This window comes from Elephas maximus, chromosome 19 (genome assembly GCF_024166365.1).
Source record: "Elephas maximus indicus isolate mEleMax1 chromosome 19, mEleMax1 primary haplotype, whole genome shotgun sequence".
In the NCBI taxonomy this organism is placed as follows: domain Eukaryota; kingdom Metazoa; phylum Chordata; class Mammalia; order Proboscidea; family Elephantidae; genus Elephas; species Elephas maximus.
In genome coordinates this window covers 20,573,499-20,595,797 of record NC_064837.1, presented here as the reverse complement: position 1 = coordinate 20,595,797, position 22,299 = coordinate 20,573,499, and the positions used below count along the sequence as shown (strand labels likewise).

The 22,299-nt window shown below is 47.0% G+C and overlaps 1 protein-coding gene across 1 annotated transcript in view; it reads left to right on the top strand.

Annotated features, from left to right (window-relative positions):
• Positions 1 to 317: 317 nt before the first annotated feature.
• The window catches only part of RPH3AL (rabphilin 3A like (without C2 domains)), a 176,917-nt gene continuing 154,935 nt past the window's right edge, over positions 318 to 22,299 (top strand). Inside the window, 1 exon segment of the mRNA XM_049858722.1 lies at positions 318 to 4,507. The gene's annotated coding sequence lies outside the window, so the exon portion shown is untranslated.

The window sequence follows — 22,299 nt, the reverse complement described above, 5'->3', positions numbered from 1 at the left end:
AACGCCCCGACTAACACCACAGCCTTACTTATTTCTGATTTTTAAAATAGAATATGTGTTTATCACGTTTGTAGCATTTTATCTTAAATGTAGCTTCTTTTAATGTTTTCATTTTGCATTTATAGATTTATCTTCCTAATTTCCCTCTTCTTGAGCTTTTTCAAGTGCAGTCACTAATCTCGGGAATTTTTATTTCCTATTAATTGCCAAATTACTGTACTTCATTTTTTTTTTTTTTTATGTATGAGTCATTCAGTTTATTTCTTTGGGGTTTTTTTTGTCCTCCGTCCTGCAAATGTTATATGTAGATTTGTTTTAAGCAGTTTGGCACCTACTTTCATGTTCAAACTCAGTGAGATCACGACTAGAGAGGGAGGAGATGGAACAGGGCCGGCGCCTTGTTGCTTGTGATTCCTGGGTCACAAGATGCTGCTGGATTGAGGGGTGGCAAGTGATGTGCTCACTTCCCCATGCATCAGCGCTGAACGTCCTCATGTTCACATGCAAGGTGTCCACCCCTTGTTCGTTCTGGTTGCACCAGTCTGGAAGACCAGGAAACCTGAGGTGGTCAGAGGTGGGTGACAGAGCCTGAATGTAGAGCCTGGGAGACAAGCCAGGGTCTGGGATGACCTGGGACAGCTTTGGGTGTCCCAGTGGCGTGAATAAGTTGATGAGTGACCTACAGTGGCCGAGGTGGATGCAGAAGGAGCAGCTCCAAACATGGTGACAATGGGAGAGGCTGGACACACCATCCAGGGATCATGGAAGACACTCACAGCTGAGGGGCTTCTTTTGGGCCACATGGCTGCCACAGAGGAGCCAAAGCGGGCCTAGACATGAACACTGGGTGCCTGGGAGGAAAGCAGCCACTGCTCTGGGGTCCCTGGGCCACATTGCTGCTGGCAGACCGTCTAGAATGATATTAGGAGTGGGAGGAAGAAGCTCACTTCCAGGGCCTTATGTCATCCCTGTTAAGACATCAGGCTCAGTCAACCATATATGAGTGGTGGATTACAGCTCCTTCCAATCCTGGATAGGTGAGTTACACAGGACTCCTGATTGCAAGTGACAGAGACCCAACTCAGACTAGCTTTAGCAAAAAGGGGAATCTGTGGGCCTGGCAACTTGGAAATCAAAATAGTGGTTCAGGCATGCCAGATCCAGTGATTGATAATACCATAAAAACTTTTTATCTCCATCTCTCAGCTCTTCTTGGCTTCATTTGTCAAGACAGGCTGTTTCCAAGTGGCAGTGAGATGGCCAGTGATGATCCCGAGCCAACATTGTCATCACGGCTTGCTGTCTTAGGGAGTTGCTGTTAACTGCCATTGAGTTGACTCCTTAGTTGTGGCGAGCCCATGCGCTACAAAGTAAAACTGTTCCATAGGGTTTTCTTGGCTATCATCTTTATGGAAGCAGTTTGCCAGGCCTTTCTTCTGTGGAACCAGTGGGTGGGTTCAGACTGCCCACCTTTAGGTTAGTGGTTAAGTGCAATCTGCTTACACTACCCCAGCTCCTGTCAGAGAGAATATTTCTCAGTAACTCTGGCAAGAGTCCAAGGAGAACTCTGTGTGGGTGGGCCTGGGTCACATGTCCAGCCTTGAACCAGTCACTATGCCAAAGGGGTGGGACCCTCTAATTGGTCTACCCCAGTCACATTCATCCCTGTGAAGAGGAGGTAGGGGCCAGTTTCTCTCAACCCAGGAGGACTGGGCACGACTCCTTTGGATCACAGGAGGAATCATTCTACAAAGGAAGGAATGCTGGGAGAAAAATATTTGTCTGTTACATCAGGCCAGCAGAGACCCTGCCTTTTGCTTTGCTAGTGGCAGTAGAATTTATGCTCCTCCAGTCTATGAGTGGATCCTGGAGGCACAGTTTTATGGCAACTGTGGTGGCTTGCATGTTGCTGTGAAGCTGGAAGCTATGCCACTGATATTTCAAATACCAGCAGGTTCACCCACAGTGGACAGGTTTCAACAGAGCCTCCAGACTAAGGCAGACTGGGAAGAAAGGCCTGGCAATCTAATTCTGAAAATTAGCCAGTGAAAACCCTGTGAATCACAACAGAATATTGTTCAATATAGTGCTGGAAGATGAGCTCTGTAGGTTGGAAGGCATTTAAGATACACAGTGGCCACAACAATGGACTCAAGCATATTAGTAATCATGAAGATGGCTCTGGACCAGATAACGGTTTGTTCTGTCGTACATGGGCTTGCCATGAGTCAGAGCTGACTCTGTGGCAACTAACAACAACAACAACCATCCACATAGCAGTGTGGCAGCATTCCAGAAGCTCTCTCTTGTGCAGAGTTTGAACATGCAGGCGTCGTCGCATCTCCACGTCTGGCCCAGTGGAGCCAGCCTCCATGCTGGGAGCATCTGAAAGCCTACTTCTGGCTGCCAGGCTTGCCCCAGGGGCTTGCCCAGGATTGCCTTCACGCGCTGACTCTGCTTCACGTTACTCTTTGGCCTCTGGTCCCTGGACCCACAGATCTGGCTCTCACGTCTAGTCTCCATCCTTGCTAAAGGTTAAAGTCTCTTTTCTGGAAGATTGGCCTGGCTCAGTTCTCGGCTTGATTTGGTGTCACCTGCAGTTTCTGAACTGGTTGGTCCAGCCTTTGATCCTGCCAAGGCAAGGGCAGAGTGGCCAGGCAGGAACCTGGTGTTATGGATGGGATTGTGTCCCCTAAGGATATAGATTAGAAGCCTAACCCCTAAAAAGCCTAACCCCTATACACGGGGAAAGGAGCCCTGGTGCAACAGTTAAGTGCTCGGCTGCTAACCAAAAGGTTGGCGGTTTGAACCCACCCAGCAGCTCTGTGGGAGAAAGACCTGGCTATCAGCTTCCTTAAAGATTACAGCCGTGAAAACCCTATGGGGCAGCTCTGCTCTGTCACATGGGTTTGCTACGAATCTGAATCGACTTAAAGGCACCCAACAGCAACAGCATACGTGTGGGTATAATCCCATTTAGGAATAGGGTTTTCTTTGTTATATTGATGAGGGCGTATCAGTATAGTTGTCTAAAGGGAATCACTTTTGAAATATAAAAAGAGCAGATTAGGCACAAAAGGAGCAGAAGGGAAGAGATATGCTACCAAGGAATCAAGGAATGTCGGGTCTGCAGAAACTGAATGGGATCTTCTCTCAGAGCCGATGGAGGGAGAGCCTTCCCCTAGAGCTGGTGCCCTGAATTTGGACTTCTATCCTTTGGAACTGTGAGAAAATAAATTTCTGTTCTTTAACACCACCCACTTGTGGTATTTCTGTTACGACAGCACTGGAACTAAGACCCCTGGGAAAGGGGGCTCCTCTCCCATTGCATCCCCTGAACTCATAGAGCATCCTCAGGACGGAGGACCACCTGGTTCCCGGCACACCTGGGTATGTGGAGACTGCTTTTTGGAAACTCAGAGAAGACCCACCATTCCATTCTCCCTTTTGATACTATCACCCTTGTTTACGTATCAGCATTTCTCAGCATTTTTGGCTGCAGAATCTTTCCTTAAATGAAATCTCACCCGAAAACCTGATATATGAGGCAAAGCCTGAGTTGCTGTGGGTTGATTTGGAATACAGCCCTCTTACTGCCCCCTCTTCCCACCTCAGTAGCCCTGAAGGGGTGCAATGAAACCCCAGGTCCCTTTGGAACCCGGTTTGAGAAACTCTGGGCGATTACATCCGTCCATCACTCTTAACAGCCCCTGCTTTTGTTACCCAGTGGGGGACAGGTTGCCAGATATGGTGTTTTTCCTGTTTTTCTTATCACCAAAACGTTTTTTCTGTCACTAGCTTGCTTGCGCACTGAAAAGGTCAACAAGGAGATCTTTGTCATCTTCTCTCTCACTGTGTCAGAGCGTAAGCACTCCCCAGCCCACAGGGGCTCATTTCATTACTCTTGTCCCCCTCCAGGGACATTTGGAAGGCTGTTCCATTGACAGGGTTGGTCAAGAGATCCATGCCTCAGTTTACCTTCTTCCTGGGAAGCCATGCCCCAACGGGCCCCACCCCTTGCAGCTGAGGCTTCAGGTAATTGTGAGAGGCCAACATCCTGTGCGTGACTACTACCTGTAATGAATATTTTGGATACCTTTCCAGAAAATGCACTTTTTCTAACAAAAATCCTTGAAATTCGTAGGTATCAGACAGACTGAAAAAATAACACCAAAAAGAATGCAAACATTCCCAAAGGGGGCCTCCCTTTAGAAGGAAACATCCTGTATTGTTCAGTTCTAGAAGATTGCATCGGCAGGGGAGTCGACCACCAGCAGATCCGCCTTGGGTGGCTTCCCCAGGCTTCTATTCCCGGGGGAGAATCCAGGCCTTTGTTTGGCTCCGGCTGGGCCTCCCTCCCCTCCACCACCAGGCACTTATTGACTTAAGTCTGAGTGATTCAGGTCTTCATCTAGAACACCTTGGGTCGCCCCTGACAACACTGCTGTGGTGGGAGGAAGCACCACCTCCTCCTGTCTGGGTGCCTGCGAGGCTTTCTCAGTTCCTGGTAGGTGTTTCTGGGTTTCCTGGCTCCATGGGGGCTCGGGAAGATGCCATTTGTATTTCCTGGAGCCAGGGGCTCAGTTCAGACAGGGGTTTTCCCAGAACTTCGCTAACTTTCAGGGAAAGGGTGTGTGTCTCTGTAGGAAGAGTGTTTGGTTAATCTTTGACTGGAAACTGGCTTTTCTGGGTCTCCCCAGGTCCCTCGCCAGCAGGCGTTGGAGAGAGCCAGAACCTCCCCTCAGACTGTTGCTATGCTCTTTCTGGAACATCTTTCGAGATGCCCGGTGGAAGGGATTGATCTGGGAGTGCAGGGGGATGGGGAGGAACATGTGTTTTGGTAGAAAGTTGAGCAGTAGATATGCCTAGGGCCTGGCGGAGAATAGGGCTGTGTTCATACGACCAAGCAAATTGGAGCATTCTAGTCAATAAATATTTCTGCTGCATGTGTGGAGCCACTGGAGGAGGGGCTGCAGGATCTGAGCCCCTTTCCTGCCAGGTTCTCATATTTGGGGGCAAAGTGACAGGACTTTTTTGACGAGTTCCCAGATAGCTGTGAAACACTGTCAAGTCGATTCCAATTCATAGTGACCCTACAGGACAAAGTGGAACTGCCCCACAGAGTTTCCAAGGAGTGGCTTGGTGGATTCAAACTGCCAACCTTTTGGTTAATAGCCAAACGCTTAACCTCTACGCCACCAGGACTCTGGGTGCTGTGAGACAGGGCCACAAAGCCAAGGGACCACAAAGGAGGGAAAAATGAAGTGCCAAGGCAGCGTTTTTTAGAGTGTGAGAGGATTTTAAGTGGTATACAGATGACCCTTTTAAAATTTTAATGATTATGTATTTATTTCTATGTGTATTAGGATATAACTTTGTTTTCTTCAGTTGCTGTTGTCTTAGGGCAAATGATACGGTTTTCCATTTATGGTGGAGCTGTAAAGCTTCCTATGAAAATACACTTCTTTAAGTAAAAGAGTAAACTGATTTAAGTAAAATGTTAAGTAAAGAATAGTATGGGGCCTCCGGGGCTTGGCAGGTGGCATGTGAATTCCTGAGGTTTGGGGACAGCGTGCTAGAGAAATACAGAGGTGAGACATGTCACTTTCGGCTGTGGGGAGGGAATGGGTTTCAGGCAGGGGAGCAGGTCAGAGGTTGTGTGTAGAAGGCCTGAAGGTGAGGTGCCCGCCTCCCCTGGCTGGAGTGGAAGAGGTGGCAGGCGCTGCCCAGTGGTCTGTTCTTGGTGTCCCCGGGGTAGACATGGAATGTTCTGGGGGAAGCGGGTGGGGTTAGCTGAAGGAAGCTCTTCTCTGGGCAGGAGCACCAGTGTTGCTACAGGAGGAGGAAGCACGCATTTCCTGCCATAGGTTTGGCCGGGCAGCCCTGGCAGACAGCCTCGCACCGGCTTTCATTCATCAGTCGAGCCTGCTGCAGTCTGGGCCACAGACATTTCTTCCTCTTAAAAAAAAAAGTTCAGAGACCAGCTTGGCTTCAAAACCTGTTTTCTTCTTTTTTTTTAATTTTTACTTTGAGGGACTGCTATTTGCCAGGCACTTGTTTGAAACTTTTTCTTTGTTATCACAGTTCACTCTGGACAAAACCTATTGAGGGAGGTCTTAAACTCTCCATTGTACAGAGGAGGAAACAAATTTACTGCTCTCGAATTATACAGCTAGTAAACTCCTGAGTCTGCCAGATTCCAAACTCACACTCGTGGTTTTTGGTGGTAACGAGACTGTGGACGAGATATTTAACTTGGAAGAAATAAGTTGCTCTTTGTGCCCCTCTGACTGGATGTGGGATTGTTCACTGAAGTATGCTGGGGGTGCATCTGTAAAACGGGGTTGCAGACAGCACCTAGCTGCATGGTGGTGGGGATTATACGAGTCAGGACATAGCTGTGTCCAGTCCAGTTGCTGTCGCGTCAACTCCAACTCATGGTGACCCCGTGTACCAGAGTAGAACTGTGTTCCACAGGGTTTACACTGGCTGATTTATTTTAGAAGCAGATTGCCAGGCCCTTCTTCCAGGGCACCCCTGGGCGGGCTTGGACTTCCAACCTTTCAGTTTTCAGCCGAACACATTAACTGTTTGTACCATCCAGGGACTAGTATGTAAGTATAGCTGCTGCTATTGTTATTATTAGATAAAACTAGAGTGTATACAATTCTGGAATATCAATTTTACTGGAAGATATTGGGAGGGGGTATTATTTATGGTGGGGGAGAAGTTTTTAATATGAAATTGAATAGGTATATGGTGGAGTGGAATGTGAAAATCTGACCTGAGAGACTTGGGCTGGCTGTTTCTGGCCACACCTCCAGACCTTGGCATAGGGGATGTGTATTGTGTTGGGGGTGGTGTGTGTGATTACTTCCCTCTGCCAGTCCCTTGAGTATCAAGGTGTGTTTTCCTGTTTCATGCTCCCAGGCTGTCTGTTACCTCCCAGAAGCTGTGTTCTAACTGGCTGTGACCTTGGGTGCAGTCGTGAAACCTGCTCAGGCCCATTTCCTTCCAGGGAACTAATCATTCTCTGAGGTACTTTGGGTGCAGTCATGAACCTGCTCAGGCCCATTTCCTTCCAGGGAATTAATTGTTCTCTCAGGTACTTTCAGCTCTAAAATTCTGGGTGGAGATAACCACCTCGGAGGCCTCTTCCTTCCTGGCAATTGTGTGAGGACAGTTCTCTCTCTTCTTGGAATGTCTTCTGTCCCCTTGCCTGCTTGCCAAGTCCCTGTTTTTTCCTTTAAGCCCTTGATCAGACTCACCTCCTCCTTGAAGCCCTCAGGGGTTGCTGTGGAGAGGTCTCCCACTGTTCTTTGTACAGTCTCAGCATTTGTTAGAGCAACTGTCTTATTCATTCAGGATGCACCATGCGTGCCAAATCACAGGGTACTCGGGCGAACAAAACACCTGGCCCCTCACCTTGTGCACCTTCAGATATTAACAAGTAAAGAAATAAATGCAAACGGTGATACATGTAAAGAGAAAAAGAATGGGGCGCTTCTACTTGTTGACCTTTCTGTCTTCTGCACTAGGCTGTGTCCCCAGTGAGGGCTCCTGTTGGAGGTGAGTGGATGTTCTTGGAATAAGGGCATGAATGGTACACGCATTCCTTACTTAAGCAAATGGGGATGATGCCATCAAACCGTTAATCCACACAAAAACACTTTGAAGGGTGTGACGCATTATACAAATGTAATATTATATCTTTAGTATCGCAAGATCATTGATGAAAATTAGGACGGTAATTTTTTTCTGTGGAAAACAAAATTTTTCTCTAGAAAAGAAAATTATAAATTTTAGATTCTCTACATTGCATTTGGTAGCATTTGACTTTTTTTTTTTTAAATAGTACTTTTCTTTTTAGAATCTCATTCATTGTGGGGATAGTGATAGGAACAGGAAAAGGCTCCAAAATGCATCTAGCTTTATTTAGCAAAGAGTTTTTTTTTTTACTGTAAAGTATCTGGAAGTTGGAAGGCCTCCATGGTTAAGAGCCTGAACTTGGAGTTTAAATCCTGAGGGTTTGCTGCTTGCAACTGTGTGACTTTGGGTAACTCATTCACCTCCTTGTGCCTCAGTTTTCTCACATGTAAAATGGGGATGTTAAAACCTGCCTCATAGGGTTGCTGTGAAAAATAAAGGAGATGTATATAAAGCATTGGCATCAAGTCTGCAAATGGTAAATGCTTAATAAGCAGTTCTTCTAACTGATAGTTAAAACATGAATTTTCACTTCCCCTACCTGATACTTTGTGTTTCCCTTGTGCTTTAGTCTTGGAGACCCCTGAACCCCCTAAAAACAAAAAACAAACCTGTCGCCGCCAAGTTGATGCCAACTGATGGTGACTCCACGGGTGTCAGAGTGGAACTGTGTTCCCTACGGTTTTCAATGGCTGATTTTTCAGAAGTTGATTGCCAGGCCTTTCTTCCATGGTGCTTCTGGGTAGGCTCACTTGAACCTCCAACCTTTTGGTTAGCAGCTGAGTATGTTAACCATTTACATCACCCAGGAAATGTCAGAGCCTGCTAGAATCCCATTTATCCTTACGGTGCAAAATTGGGGTGTACGTACTTCTGGGAAGCACTCCCTGCCTCAGAAGGCACCCTTCTCAGCCTCAGGGCCTCTGCTTCTGGCCTCCCCTCACTTCCCTTGTTGCAAGCCTGTGCACTCAGTCCGCTCATCTCTCCTTGGTCCCTGCGACCACCTACCACGTCCCCTGGGCTGCTGTTTCTCTAAGTCTGACTGTAGAGTATGAACACCCTAGATACTCCCCTTTCTTGCTCTTCTGAGGATGAGCCCCCAGGACCTTTTTATTTGAGGGATTTGCTGCACATGGTGGTGATAAAAAGCCAGAGAGACAGGCAAATGTCCAGGGTCACGGGGTCCTCTCAGTGGTGGCTCTAGGCCAGCTGGCTCCTAGCACCTTTGGTGTTGGTTCCTGATGTGGTCTTGCCAACCGGTCACCCACTCCTCTCTGAAAGTTCACACGGCCTTTCCCCTAATGCTGGTTCCTCTTCCCAGTATACACACCTTCTGCTCACCAGGCCTCTGCTCTGGCTAGATACGGCCTGGAACACGGAAGGGGAAGGCCTGGCAACTGTCCCCGTTAGCTGTGGGCTGCTTGGAGATAGAGGCGTGCCTTCCAAGGTTCCTGGTACAGTGGTCAGGCAAGCAGCAGACGTGGCTACTGGCAGAGGCGAATTCTGAAAAAGCCAGGGAAACAGCAGCTCAGTGGTTAAGATCACGTGGGAGAGGGGAGATGTCTTATTCTATCATGAACTGACCTCCTAGGTCGTTGTGAGAGTAAAATGAATTAAGACACACAAAAGGCCTAGAACAGAGCTCACACACATTCAGTATTAAATAAGGGATGCAAGCTGGTGGTGTCATCACTGGCTCTGACCTTTCCCGGTGTACCCACGACTACCACTCCCCCATCTCCTACCTCCCCACCTCAGGCTGCTTTGATTCCCTCAGATGAGCTTGTTGTCAGCTGCCCTTGAGTTGGCTCCAACTTATGGTGACCTTATGTACAACAGAACAAATGTTGCCTGGTCCTGCACCATATTCATGATCATTGGTGTGTTTGACTCCATTGTTGCGACTATTGAGTCAGTCCATCTCATGGAGGGTTTTCCCCACCTTCGCTGGCCTTCCACTTTACCAAACATGATGTTCTTCTGCAGTGATCGGTACCTCCTTATGACACGTCCAGAGTAAGGAAGTCAAAGTCTCAGACAATATTCTGTGATCCATAGGGTTTTCATTGGCTGATTTTTGGACTTCGATCGCCAGGCCTTTCTTCCTGGTCTTAGTCTGGAAGCTCTGCTGAAACCTGCCACCCTGAGTGACCTGCTGGTATTTGAAATACTAGTGTTATAGCAACATGCAAGCCACTGCAACGCGACAAACTGACAGATGGGTGGTGGCAGGTGAGCTTAGGGGCTTGAATGTGCATTTGGAAAGAGGGCAATCCTTAACCCAAAGGAATGAGGTGTTAGTTCAGTTTAGTGCAGCAACGTTTATTGTTGCCTTCTACCTATGTGATGCTCTACTTGTACTGGAAATTCCAAGGCTCATAATTCTAGCGATGGTGAGGATGGCAGCTCTGCACCAAGTTTCAGTGCCCAGGGGTCCAGGCCCTGTGTCACCTTCACCATCTAACTCAGGATGCCTCACCTGGGCCCTGTTATATTTGAGGCTGGATAATACTTTGTTATAGAGGCTGTCTTGTGCATTGTAGGATGTTTAGCAATGTCATTGACCTCTGCCCACTAGATGACAGTAGCATCTGTCTTAGTCATCTAGTGCTGCTGTAGCAGAAATACCACAAGTGGAGGCGTTAACAAAGAGAAATTTATTCTCTCATAGTTTAGGAGGCTGGAAGTCCAAATTCAAGGTGCCAGCTCTAAGAGAAGGCTTTCTCTCATGGTTCTGGGGAAAGGGCCTTGTCATCAATCTTCCCCTGGTCTAGAAGCTTCTCAGCACAAGGGACCCCAGGTCCAAAGGATGCACTCTGCTCCTGGCTCTACTTTCTTGGTGGTATGAGGTCCCTCTGTCTTTCTGCTCACTTCTTTCTTTTATCTCAAGAGATTGACTCAAGGACACAATCTAATCTTGTAGATTGAGTCCTACCTTATTAACATAACTGCCTCTAATCGTGCCTCATTAACATCATAGAGGCAGGATTTACGACACGTAGGAAAATCACATCAGATGACAAAATGGAGGACAATCACGCCATATTGGGAATCATGGCCTATCCCAGTCGAGACACATTTTTGGGAGACACAATTCAATCCATAAGAGCATCCTACCTTCAGATGTCTTCAGACATTGCCAGATGGCCCTCAGAGGACAAAATCTCCCCAATTCAGAATCCTTGATCTAATTTATTCTTCTTAAGCACCCCAGGACTCATTTTACAGGAGAGGCAATAAAGACTTAGAGAAATGAAGTTGCTCGAGGCCGCTTAGCTAATAATTCACAGAGCCAGAGTGCAGACCCAGTATACTCGACCCAAAGCCCAGACTAATAACCACTGCCCCTTGTACTTGGCTGCTAACCTAAAGGTTGGTGGTTCGAACCCACCCAGGGGTTCCACAGAAGAAAGGCCTGGCAATCTGCTTTGGTGAAGATTATAGCCAAGCAAACCCATCGAGCACAGTTCTGTTTTATAACACATGGTGTTGCCATGAGTCAGAACTGATGCAGCGGCAATGATTTTTTGCTTTGTTTTTTAATTTATCAGAAGAGGAAACTTCACGTGGCCTTTGGCAGGGCCGCCTAGAGTATGTGGCTGCATCGGGGGCTGCTTGGTCAGTCTGGGCATCCATTGCTGAATTCATCTGGAGCTAATAAAAACAGTGGCACAGCCTGCCTGTTTGCTGACTTGTTTTGAGCCTGAAGAGCTGAATGTTTTTATGTGGAGACTGTCTCCACAGGCCCCAGACCTATGACACAACAGGACAGTTCCACAGCTTCTCCTTCCTTCAGGTGGCCCTGTGGCCTGTTGAGTTACCTGCAGACACCTGTGGGGAGATGGAACAGGTGTGGACATGTTTTTCTGCAAATGAGGCCTCCTGGGTTCATTGTCTGTTTTCTCCCACTGAGGTTGTGAATCTGGGCTTATGGCGTGAGTACCCAAAATAGTACCCATTTGTATTTTCACTTTTCAATAATTTTTTATGGAAAAAGGAAATACATATGGCAAAGTAGAAATAATCTTACAGTGCCCACGACTGAGATTCTATCATTTTGCTACACCTGCTTCAAGGAGCTCTGGTGGCACGATGGTTAAGTGCTCAGCTGCTAACTGAAAGGTTGGTGATTTGAACCCACCCAGCCGCCCCACAGAAGAAAGACCTGGTGATCTGCTCCTGTAAAGATTAAACCAAACCCATTGCCGTTGAGTCGATCCCGACTCAGAGTTACAGCCTAGGAAATCCTATGCGGCAGTTCTACTCCGTTACGTGGGGTTGCTCGGAGTCAGAATCGACTCTCTGTACTTAACAACACCTGCTTGATCACACATGGTGTTTCATGCTTCTGGAACCAAGGTCAGCATTGTCTCTGGCTGGTGGGTTAGTGAACACACCATAAATTCTCAATGAGGAGAATAAATTAATAGCATATACAGTGGTAATGAGACTAAGATAGTCTTCGTTAACCAGGCTGATAGGGGAAGGAAAGGGTCACGGACGACCGTAATCACCATTAAAACAAAACTTGTTAAAACAAGTCACTGAGTAGTTGTTGCCGTCAAGTTGATTCCGACTCATAGTGACCCTGTAGGACAACATAGAACTGCCCCATAGGGTTTCCAAGGAGCGGCTGGTGGATTTGAACTGCTGGTCTTTTGGTTAGCTGCCGAATGCTTAACCTCTGCACCACCAGGGCTCCACTGAGTAGACTGGGAATACTTAATTAGTTAGAACCGTTGTTCAGTATTTAATCCATGCCATCTTAAAGCAGAGAGATTATACCAATGTGATTGTTCCAAAAGATTCCTGGGTGGTGCAAACGGTTTGCACTCATCTACTAACTTAAAGGTTTGCGGTTCAAACCCACCCAGGGGCTCTGCAGAAGAAGGGCCTGGTGATCTGCTACCATAAAGATTACAGCCAAGAATACCCCACAGATCAGTTTTACTCGGTAACACATGAAGTCACCATGGGTCAGAATCGACTTGATGCAATGGGTTTATTTTTTGATCGTTTCAAACAAAGTCTTTTAAATTACTTGACAGAAAGAAGGCCACATTTGACCATCTGTGAAATTCTAGATTGTTTTCCTCTGGCTTCCTTTTGTGGAGCCCTCCTTTATTTCAGAAATAAAAGATTCCAGTAGTTTCTGATGTTTTCACTTCTTCCTCAGCTGACCCTTGCTCCCTCTAGCTCAGGTTCCATGGTGGGGGACATCCATCATCACACCCAGCGTTCCCCACTCACCTTTCCCGGGTGAGTCTCAGTCACTGCTCCCCTTTCTAGACAGGCTTCCAGCAGGGAAGGGGTGTTCCCCTGGCAGGCACCATCCTACGAGGCTGTATTACATGGGTCTCTTGGTATAAGTGGCCCCAAACAATACACACCTTTGTTATAAAGGTATTTTTTTAATTATGGAAAGTTTTAGGATTTTTTTGAAATTTGGAAATAATTTTAGACTTAGAGAAAAGTTGCAAAAATGGTACAGAGAGTTCTTGTATACCTAGCTTCCCCTAATATTAGCATTTTTTATATAACCGTAGTAAAGCCAGTTGCTCTTGAGTTGATTCTGACTCTTGATGACCCCACGTGTGCTCCATAGGGTTCTCATGGCTGTGACCTTTTGGAAGCCGATTGCCAAGCCTTTCTTCCAAGGCACCTGTGGGTGCGACTGAACTCCAATCTTTTGATTAGCAGCTCACTGCTTAACCATTTACACAACCCAAAGACTCTATAGCCATAGTACAGCCCCTTGTTCTTATTTCTCCATGACCTTGACACTTTTTTTTTTAAATTGTACTTTAGGGTTTACAGAACAAACTAGTTTCTCATCAGTTAGTACACACATTGTTCTATGACATTGGTTAACACCCTAACAGCATGTCAGCACTCCCTTCTCAACCCTGGGTTCCCTATTACCAGCTTTCCTGTTCCCTTCTGCCCTCCACTCCCTGCCCCAGGTCTGGTGCGCCCCTTTAGTCTTGTTTTTGTTCCATGGGCCTGTTCAATCTTTGGCAGAAGGGTGAACCTCAGGAGTGACTTCATTACTGAGCTGGAAGGGTGTCCAGGGGCCATATTCTCAGGGTTTCACCAGTCTCTGTCAGACCAGCAAGTCTGCTCTTCATTCTTTTTGAATTAGAATTTTGTTCTACATTTTTCTCCAGCTCTGTCCGGGACCCTCTATTGTGATCCCTGTCAGAGCAGTGACCTTGACACTTTTGAGGAGTATGTGTCAGTTATTCTGCAGAATGTCCTCAGTTTGAGTTTGTCTGATATTTTCTCATGTTGGGTTGTGGTCATGCATTTTTGGCAAGAATCTCACAGAGGTGATATTGTGTTCCTCTCAGTGCATCCTATCAGGACGTCCTTGATGTTGATATGTTTTGTCAGTGGTGAGATCAATCTTGAACGCTTGGTTAAGGTGCTGTCTGCTAGCTTTCTCTACTGGAAAGTTACTAGTTTTTCCTTTGTAATTGTTATAGATTGAATTGTGTCCCCCCAAAATATGTGTCGAAATCCTAACTCCTATCTATACCTGTGGATATAATCCCATTTGGGAATAGGGTTTTCTTCGTTATGTTAATGAGACCATATCAGTGTAGGGTGTGTCTTAAACCTAACCGCTTTTGAGATATAAAAAGAGCAGATTAAACACAGAGACAAGCAAGCACAAATGGAAAAAAGATACAAGCCGCCTGGAGGTCACCAGGTAACTGAGGAATGCCGGCCTAGAGAAGCTGAAACAAGGATCTTCCCCCAGAGCAGATAGAGAGAGCCTCCCCCTAGAGCTGGTGCCCTGGATTCGGGCTTCTAGCCTCCTGAACAGTGAGAAAATAAATTTCTGTTCTTTAAAGACACTCGCTTGGTATATTCCTGTTACCAGCAGCACTAGATAATGAAAACCAAAAAAAAAAAAAAAAAAACCAAACCTGTTGCTGTTGAGTCAATTCAGAACTGCCCCATAGGGTTTTGAAGGAGCGGCTTGTGGATTCGAACTGCCAGCCTTTTGGTTAGCAGCCATAGCTCTTAACCACTGTGCCACCGGGGCTCCCACAATGACAACAGTCATTAATAAATATCTTGGGGGAAGTAACTTTGGAGATTATGCAAAAATCCTGTTTCTCCTCGAACTTTTCGTCCACAAGTTTTCCCATCTGTCGGTAGATCTTGCCTGCAACAGTTATTACTGTGGTGTCCCAATGGTGATTTTTCAGCTTCCTGCATTCCTTCTGGATTTATTAATTGGAATTCTTACTATAAGAGAGTGCTGTCTCCTCTCCCTCATTTATTGAGTCAGTTATTTATATTGTAAGGACTCATGGATATTTATTTTATTCTATGGGTTATTATCCAATACTGTCATTATTTATTTTGTTGCTCAAATTGTTTCCACTTTGGCCATTAAGAGTTCATTATGAAAGCTTTTATTATGTAATTATTTTTTCTTTATGTGGAAGTGGAATCCATACTGAAGGATTTTCTTTATGTTGAGGTATAATTCATACGGAAATCCTTCAGTATGAATTACACGTCAACATAAAGAAAAAACGAAAATCCCCACAACTGGATCAGTAAACAGCATCATGATAAAAAGAAGAGATTGAAGTTGTCAAGGATTTCGTTTTACTTGGATTCACAATCAGCACCCATGGAAGCAGCAGTCAAGAAATGAATCACCACATTGCATCGGGCAAATCTGCTGCAGAAGACCTCTTAAAAGTGTTAAAAAGCAAAGATGTCACCTTAAGGACTAAGGTGCTCCTGACCCGAGCCTTGGTGTTTTCAGTCGCCTCATATGCATGTGAAAGCTGGACAATGAGTAAGGAAAACCAAAGGAGAATCAATGCCTTTGAATTACGTGGTATTGGCGAAGAATATTGAAGATACCATGGACTGCCAGAAGAACGAACAAATCTGTCTTGGAAAAAGTACAGCCAGAATGCTTTTTAGAAGCGAGGGTGGCGAGACTTTGTCTCACAAACGTTGGGCATGTTATCAGGAGGGACCAGGCCCTGGAGAAGGACATCATGCTTGGTAGGGTAGAGGGTCAGCGAAAAAGAGACACTCAACAAGGTGGACTGATACAGTGGCTGCAAGAATGAGCTCAAGCATAACGATTGTGAGGATGGCACAGGACCAGGCAGTGTTTCCTTCTGTTGTACATGGGGTCGCTATGAGCCGGGACCGACTCTGTGGTACCTGACAACAATTATATTTTAATTATTATGTAATTATTTTATCATTATAAAAGAGCTGGAAAAACAATACAAAGAATACCTGTAGTCAGCCTCTCCACCTAGATTTAGTAATTCTTAGCATTTGACCACACTGGCTTTCTTTCCCTTTCTTTCTCTTCCCTTTCCCCTCCTGCAGTGTTTTCACAAATGTACCATCTGCTGTTTTTTTTTTTTTGAATCAAGGTTAATTTGTAGTTAATCTGTCCCAGGACCATGAGGGGTTGACATTAAACGTAAGTGGCCAGTCCTTCGCCTCCTGGAGACTGTGCCTGGCAGCCCTGCTCAGCTCCCAGGTTCATTCTTCACTGTGCCAGTTGATTTTTTCTTTTTAAACAGCCGTACAAAGATATAGTTCACATACCATACAATTGACCCATTTAAAGTAGTCAATTCAGTGGTATTTTAGTATATTCACAGATATGAGCAACCATTACCACAGTCAATTTTAAAACATTTTCATCATCACAAAGAGGAATCCTGTTCTAATTAGCTATCACTCTCTTACCCTCCAGCCCTCAATTCAGTCTTCAAAAACCTATTGCCCTCAAGTCGACTCATAGCAACCCTATAGGACAGGGTAGAATTGCCCCATAGGGTTGCCAAGGAGCAGCCTGTGGATTTGAACTGCCAACCTTTTGGTTAGCAGCCGTGGCTCTTAACCACTGTGTCACTAGGACTCCAACCTAGCCTTAACCAAAAAAACAAAACAAAACCCACTGCCGTCAAGTCAATTCCGACTCACAGCGACCCTATAGGACAGAGTAGGGCTGCCCCATAGAGTTTCCAAGGAGCGCCTGGCGGATTTGAACTGCCAATCTCTTGGTTAGCAGCTGTAGCACTTAACTGCTATGCCACCAGGGTTTCCAACCTAGCCTTAGGCAACCACTAATCTACCTTCTGTTTCTATACATTTTCCTACTCTGGATATTTCATATAAATGGAATCATGTGATATGTGGTCTTTTGTGATTGACTTCTTTCACTCAGCACAGTGTTTTCAAGGTTCATCCATGTGGTAGCATGTTTCAGAATTTCATCCCTTTTTGTGGTGGAGTAATATTCCATTGTACATATTTACCACATTTTGTTTACCCAGTCACCTGTTGGTGGACATTGGGTTGTTTTTACCTTTTGGCTATTGTGAATAATGGTGCTATGAGTATTTGTGGACAAGTTTTTGTTTGAACACCTGTTTTCAGTTCTTTTGGGTATGTCTCTAGGATGAGAATTGAGTCATATGGTAATTATTCAGGCTACTTCAGGCTGGTGTGTGTGGAGTGGGGAAAGGCGGGATAGCTGCCTGGCGGGGGGAGCCGTGGGCTTGGACCAGAACAGATGATGCCAGTGTTTCTATTTGTCTGGAGACAATTCAGGCAAGGTGGGGTGGAGCCTGTAGGTGGCCATGGCCTCCCAGGTGGGGACGTTGGGCTTGATTTGGGAGTGTCTGAGCAGAGCGTATAGAGTCCCTGGGTGGCACAGAGCTAAGTGCTTGACTACTAACCAAAAGGTTGGCGGTTCAAACCCACCCAGAGGTTCCTCAGAATACAGACCTGGCGATCTGCTTCCAAAAGGCCACAGCCTTGAAAACCCTATGGGGTACGGTTCTACTCTACACACATGGGGTCACCATGCGTCAGAATTGACTGAATGGCAGCTAGTTAGTTAGTTTTTTTTTTTTTTTTTTGGAGCAGAGCCTGACCTTTGGGGGCCCATCTGGTGGGAGGGTAAGCTGGGCCTGAGTGTGGGAGCCTGGAGCTGTGAGAACCAGTTAGCATTGTAGGGTGACTGGGCTCTGGGCAATCACCTAGGTCAGGGGATGGCAATGGTGGAGAGCAGGGGCTATCTTTGAAAATGCCCTGGGCCTTCTTGGATACCAGTCCATTTGTGCCTCTCTGCTCCGTGGGCACAGAGTGGGAAAAGGGCAGCGCTTGAGACAGTTTCCTGCTGCCTGGCTCAAAGGCCTCCACGTCTACACAAAGCTACTGCCTGCTCTGGGAAACACACGTGCCCACCTCCTCCAGGATGTCTTCCAGGCTCCTCCAGCCCAGGTAACCCTGAGCCTTCTTAGAACTCCTGTTTTGGTCAATTCTTGCATATCTCACAGTTTCTGTGAACTCCTGGTACCTTCCCAAGTGCCAGGTGCTTGGTAGGTGCTTGGAAAATAAACCAAAACAGCTCCTTGCCATCAAGTCAATTCCGACTCATGGTGACCCCATGTGTTACATAGTAGAACTGCTCCATAGAATTTTCTCGGCTGTAATTCCTATGGAAGCAGATCTCTAGGCCTTTATTCCATGGTGCTGCTGGGTGGGTTTGAACTGCCAACCTTTAGATTAGTAGTTGAGCACAAACTGTGCCTCCCAGGCACTCACTTGGAGAATAACTCTTGGTTTATTGTTTTCTTGGGAATCACATGCTGCAACCAGGGCTCCTCGAGAAGCAGTACAGGGCTCAGTTGGGCAAAACTGGGTACCAGGTGCCAGCTACATGGCCTTGAGTGAGTGGCTGTATGTCTCGGGCCATCCGTATGTTTTTCTCTCAAAAGGGGATGAGGGTTGTGCCAGCCCCTTGGGCTTGTGATGAATTTCAGTTGGTGCACCTGTGGCAACACCCGGCAGGTAGGCAGGCTCCGTAAAGCTGCCTTTTTTCCCTTCCCTGTTTGGTAGCTCAGGCTCAGGCTGAGCATGGGAGGTATCTTTTTTAATTTGTGGGCTTCTGCTAAAAACCCCCAAAATCCAGGTAAAATGCCAGTAGTTCTATTTGACCGTTTCTTTTTTTTTTAGTTTACTTCTTCCTGCTTTATCTTCTCTGTACCAAACCATATTTGGGGTACACCCTCCCCAATCCCCAGGCCACCTTTGCCCAAGTCCCTGGCAGCCTGCAACGTGGTCATTGGTGATGGGCAACCCCACGTGTTTGGGGTCCTAGCCTCAGTTAGGGGCTGGGGGTGTGCAGAGAAGTTGGACAGCTGGTGCCCCGACAGCCTAGTACTTAACCTTGGATTTGGAATGGAGCAACGTCTGTTTGTATTTCCACAAACGAACGAGAGGGGACAGCTGGCCTGCAGATAGCAGGCCGGGTGAGCTGGGGGTTGCCTTGGCTGCTGGCTTTAAGTAAACAGTCAGGGCCAGGGTCCCCGCCCCCAGCTCTGGCGAGGTGGGTGGAAGAAGGAGAGGTACTTGGCAGGCCCCCCCCCACCCCCCAGCAGAGCCACCTGAGAGCTCGTGTCCTGGCTGGGCTGTGCAGAGGCTCCTGGGGGAGGTGGCAGTGCAGGAAGTTGCTCCAGGACCGGTGGATGCCCCCCCCCCCCCATCAGCAGACCTCCACTTCTGAGGATTGCCACTTTCCCAAGCAGGTGAGAAGGGGGCGGCTGCTGTTCCTTCCAAAGGCTCCTCGGCTTCGTGGAGACTTCCCAAGTAACTCCTAGGTGTGTGCTAAAAGCAGATTTCCTTTGCAAAAATTCTGTATGCCAGGAACAGAGACACAAAATTGCATAAATGGAAGCAGGCTTGGATTTCTGTATTAAAGATAAACATCATTGGTCCCTTCCCCCACTTCCTGCCTCACGCCAGGTGCTGGCTGCCCCTGGGAGGACTTGGGTATTTTCTGAGCCAGGTGCCCAGGAGCCAAGGACACCTGTTTTCCCTGAGGGCTTGAGTCTATCCTGATAACCTTTGAGCTGAGTTCTAATTTCATCTCCTGTTCTTCTCGGGCAGGGGATTTTAACCTTTTCTTTGTACCATGGATCACCTTTTTGACAGTCTGTTGAAGCCTGTGAAACCCTTCTCAAAATAATGGTTTTAAATGCATAAACAGGATTACAGAGAAAACCAGCTATATTGACTTCTAGTTATCAGAATACTAAAAAGAACAAGTGCTGCTTTATTGAAACGTTAAGTAACACTCTTGCAGCAGGTCTAATTACTGTAATTTTAAAGTAGTGAGGAGCGTAAATAATAGTTGGAGATATCTTCAGCCCTGTACTGTGATATGAAAATACCTCTGATTTCCATTGATGATCAAGACACAAGTACTGATAATATATTCATAATTAAAGGAAACAAAATATCAGTCGCAGGTTAATGAAATAGAAAATTTTTTCCCATCCAAGTTCACCAGCCCGTTGCTAACCCCTGAGACGAGGCAATGATCAAAGGAGATTGTTTTCCTGAATCTCCTTTTTGCATCAACCCTAACAATTCCTTATCCCAGAATTTAGGCTCCTCTCCTGAGTCCCTGGGTTGTGCAAACAGTTAACGTATTCATTCAGCTGTTAACCAAGAGATTGGAAGTTCGAGTCCACCCAGAGGCACCTTGGAAGAAAGGCCTGGCGATCTAATTCTGAAAAATCAGCCATTGAAAACCCTGTGGAGCACAGTTCTACTGACACACATGGCATTGCCGTGAGTTGGGGCTGACTTGATGGCAACTGGTTCCTGGTCCTTAGTACCCCAGAGCTCCAGGGGACATTTGAGATCAGCTTAAATGTCTATGCACACATAATTAAGAGCTTGCTGAGCCTGGTGTATCCACCCCCAAAGTAGGACTCTGGGTTCTGTTTTCTCCACGGCCCAGTGGAGAACTGGTACTTCTTTGGGTCAGGGCAGCAAGCCCGCAAACCTTCCTTCCTTTCCATGTGTTAGCAGGTAGATGCCTGCCGAGGAGGTCTGTGGTCAGGCCGCCTGCCCCTCTGTGATTACCGTGATTGGGGACGTCTGCCTGCTATGTTTCAGGCAGTTCAGAAATGACAAAAGCGAAATGGCCGTCTGGAGACACGTAGGCAGAACTTGGGGCTGTGAAATGGGAGGGCCAGCACTTGAAGTGATGGGGGAAGAGGTGGGGTGATTTGCATCTCATTTCAGCTGGAGGCTTTGCACAGCATTTTAGCCTGGAAATGAGAAGATGGTTTCAGTTAACCAAAGAGAGAGACAGGAATCTGGGGTGCCAGGATGGGCGTTTTAGGCAAAGTCCCCTTAAAGGTGTCCAGGGATTTTACTTTCCTGGAGAAAGGAAGACCACACAGCCTTAAATGAGGCCTTCTGCATCTGCCCGCCGGGAGTCCCTGGCTGGTGCAAACAGTTAACGCACTCGGCTGCAAACTGAAAGGTTGGAGGTTTGAGTCCACCCAGAGGCGCCTTGCAAGAAAAGCCTGATGAGCTATTTCTGAAAAATCAGCCATTGAAAACCCTGTGGAGCACAGTTCTCCTGTGACACACACACGAGGTTGCCATGAGTCAGAGTTGACTCAAAGGCAGCTGGTTTTTTTAAAGATACACTGAACACCTACCATGTTCCAGGCACGGTGCTAGCCCCAGGGCCACTGGACTCCTCCCAAAGGCTGAAATCCTCATAGGGGTCACAGAGTTCAAGACCCCATAGGGCACAAGGTGGGATGAGATGCTGATGGGAGGGAAGTGGGTTGGTACTGGATGGCAGTTTTGTGGGGAGGGGCTGGAGACTCCCTGGAGGAGGTGATGTTTGCGTCTCTTGGTGGACAGTGTACAGGAACAGCATTCCAGTGAAGAGGGTACTGGAGACAAGGCCAAGTGGCCAGAAAGAATCCAGGTCTCTAATGGCTGGAGCATGAGTTTTGTGAAGGAATATAGTGGGAGCTGAGTTTGGGAGATCGTTTAGGTCAGATCGTGGACAACCTTGAGCGCAACTGGAGTTTTTCCATTTGGCAGTAGGGAGCCCTTGAAAGTTGTTGAACAGGGGAGTAGAGTGGCCCGACCTAGGCTCTAAGTACAGCCTCTCAGGCTGCATGTGAAGGGTGGTGAGGGTAAGTCCACAGGAGGTCAAAAGCCACTCAGGAAGCATTTGCCATACGGGGAGGGGGACAGAAGAGTCACTAAGGAAGCAGATCTATGGAGACACTAGAAGACAGGGTGAAGTTTTAGTACCGATTGTCAAGCAGTAGCTTCCCCTGGGCTCCTGTCTAATCTCCCGAATCCACTTAAGCTCTGCCTTGCGCATAATCAGCCCAAGACGCCTCTGAGCGGCTCCACTGGGTTTCAGACAGGCCTTTGAGGCTTCCTGTCTGAATCTTTCATCCTCCCCACACGGGTGTGACAGGTGAAGGAAATGTTGCTGTCTGGGCTCACCTTATCTTGCTGCTATCATCATGTTTCCTGTATCATAGTAACAGAGCAGGTGTCAGGGCCTGTTGCTAAGGATTCCCTGGAATACTGATACCTGGGTATAGAGCAGAGGGCTCTCACATGGTGTCTTTGAGACCTTGGGAAGCACCAGCTCAATGGCAAGGATTCTTTCCTGTTTGTCCCAACTTTTTCTCCCTCTTTTAAACTCTTCTCCTCCCTGCCACCCTGGCCCATGCACAGCTAGCCATCTCACAG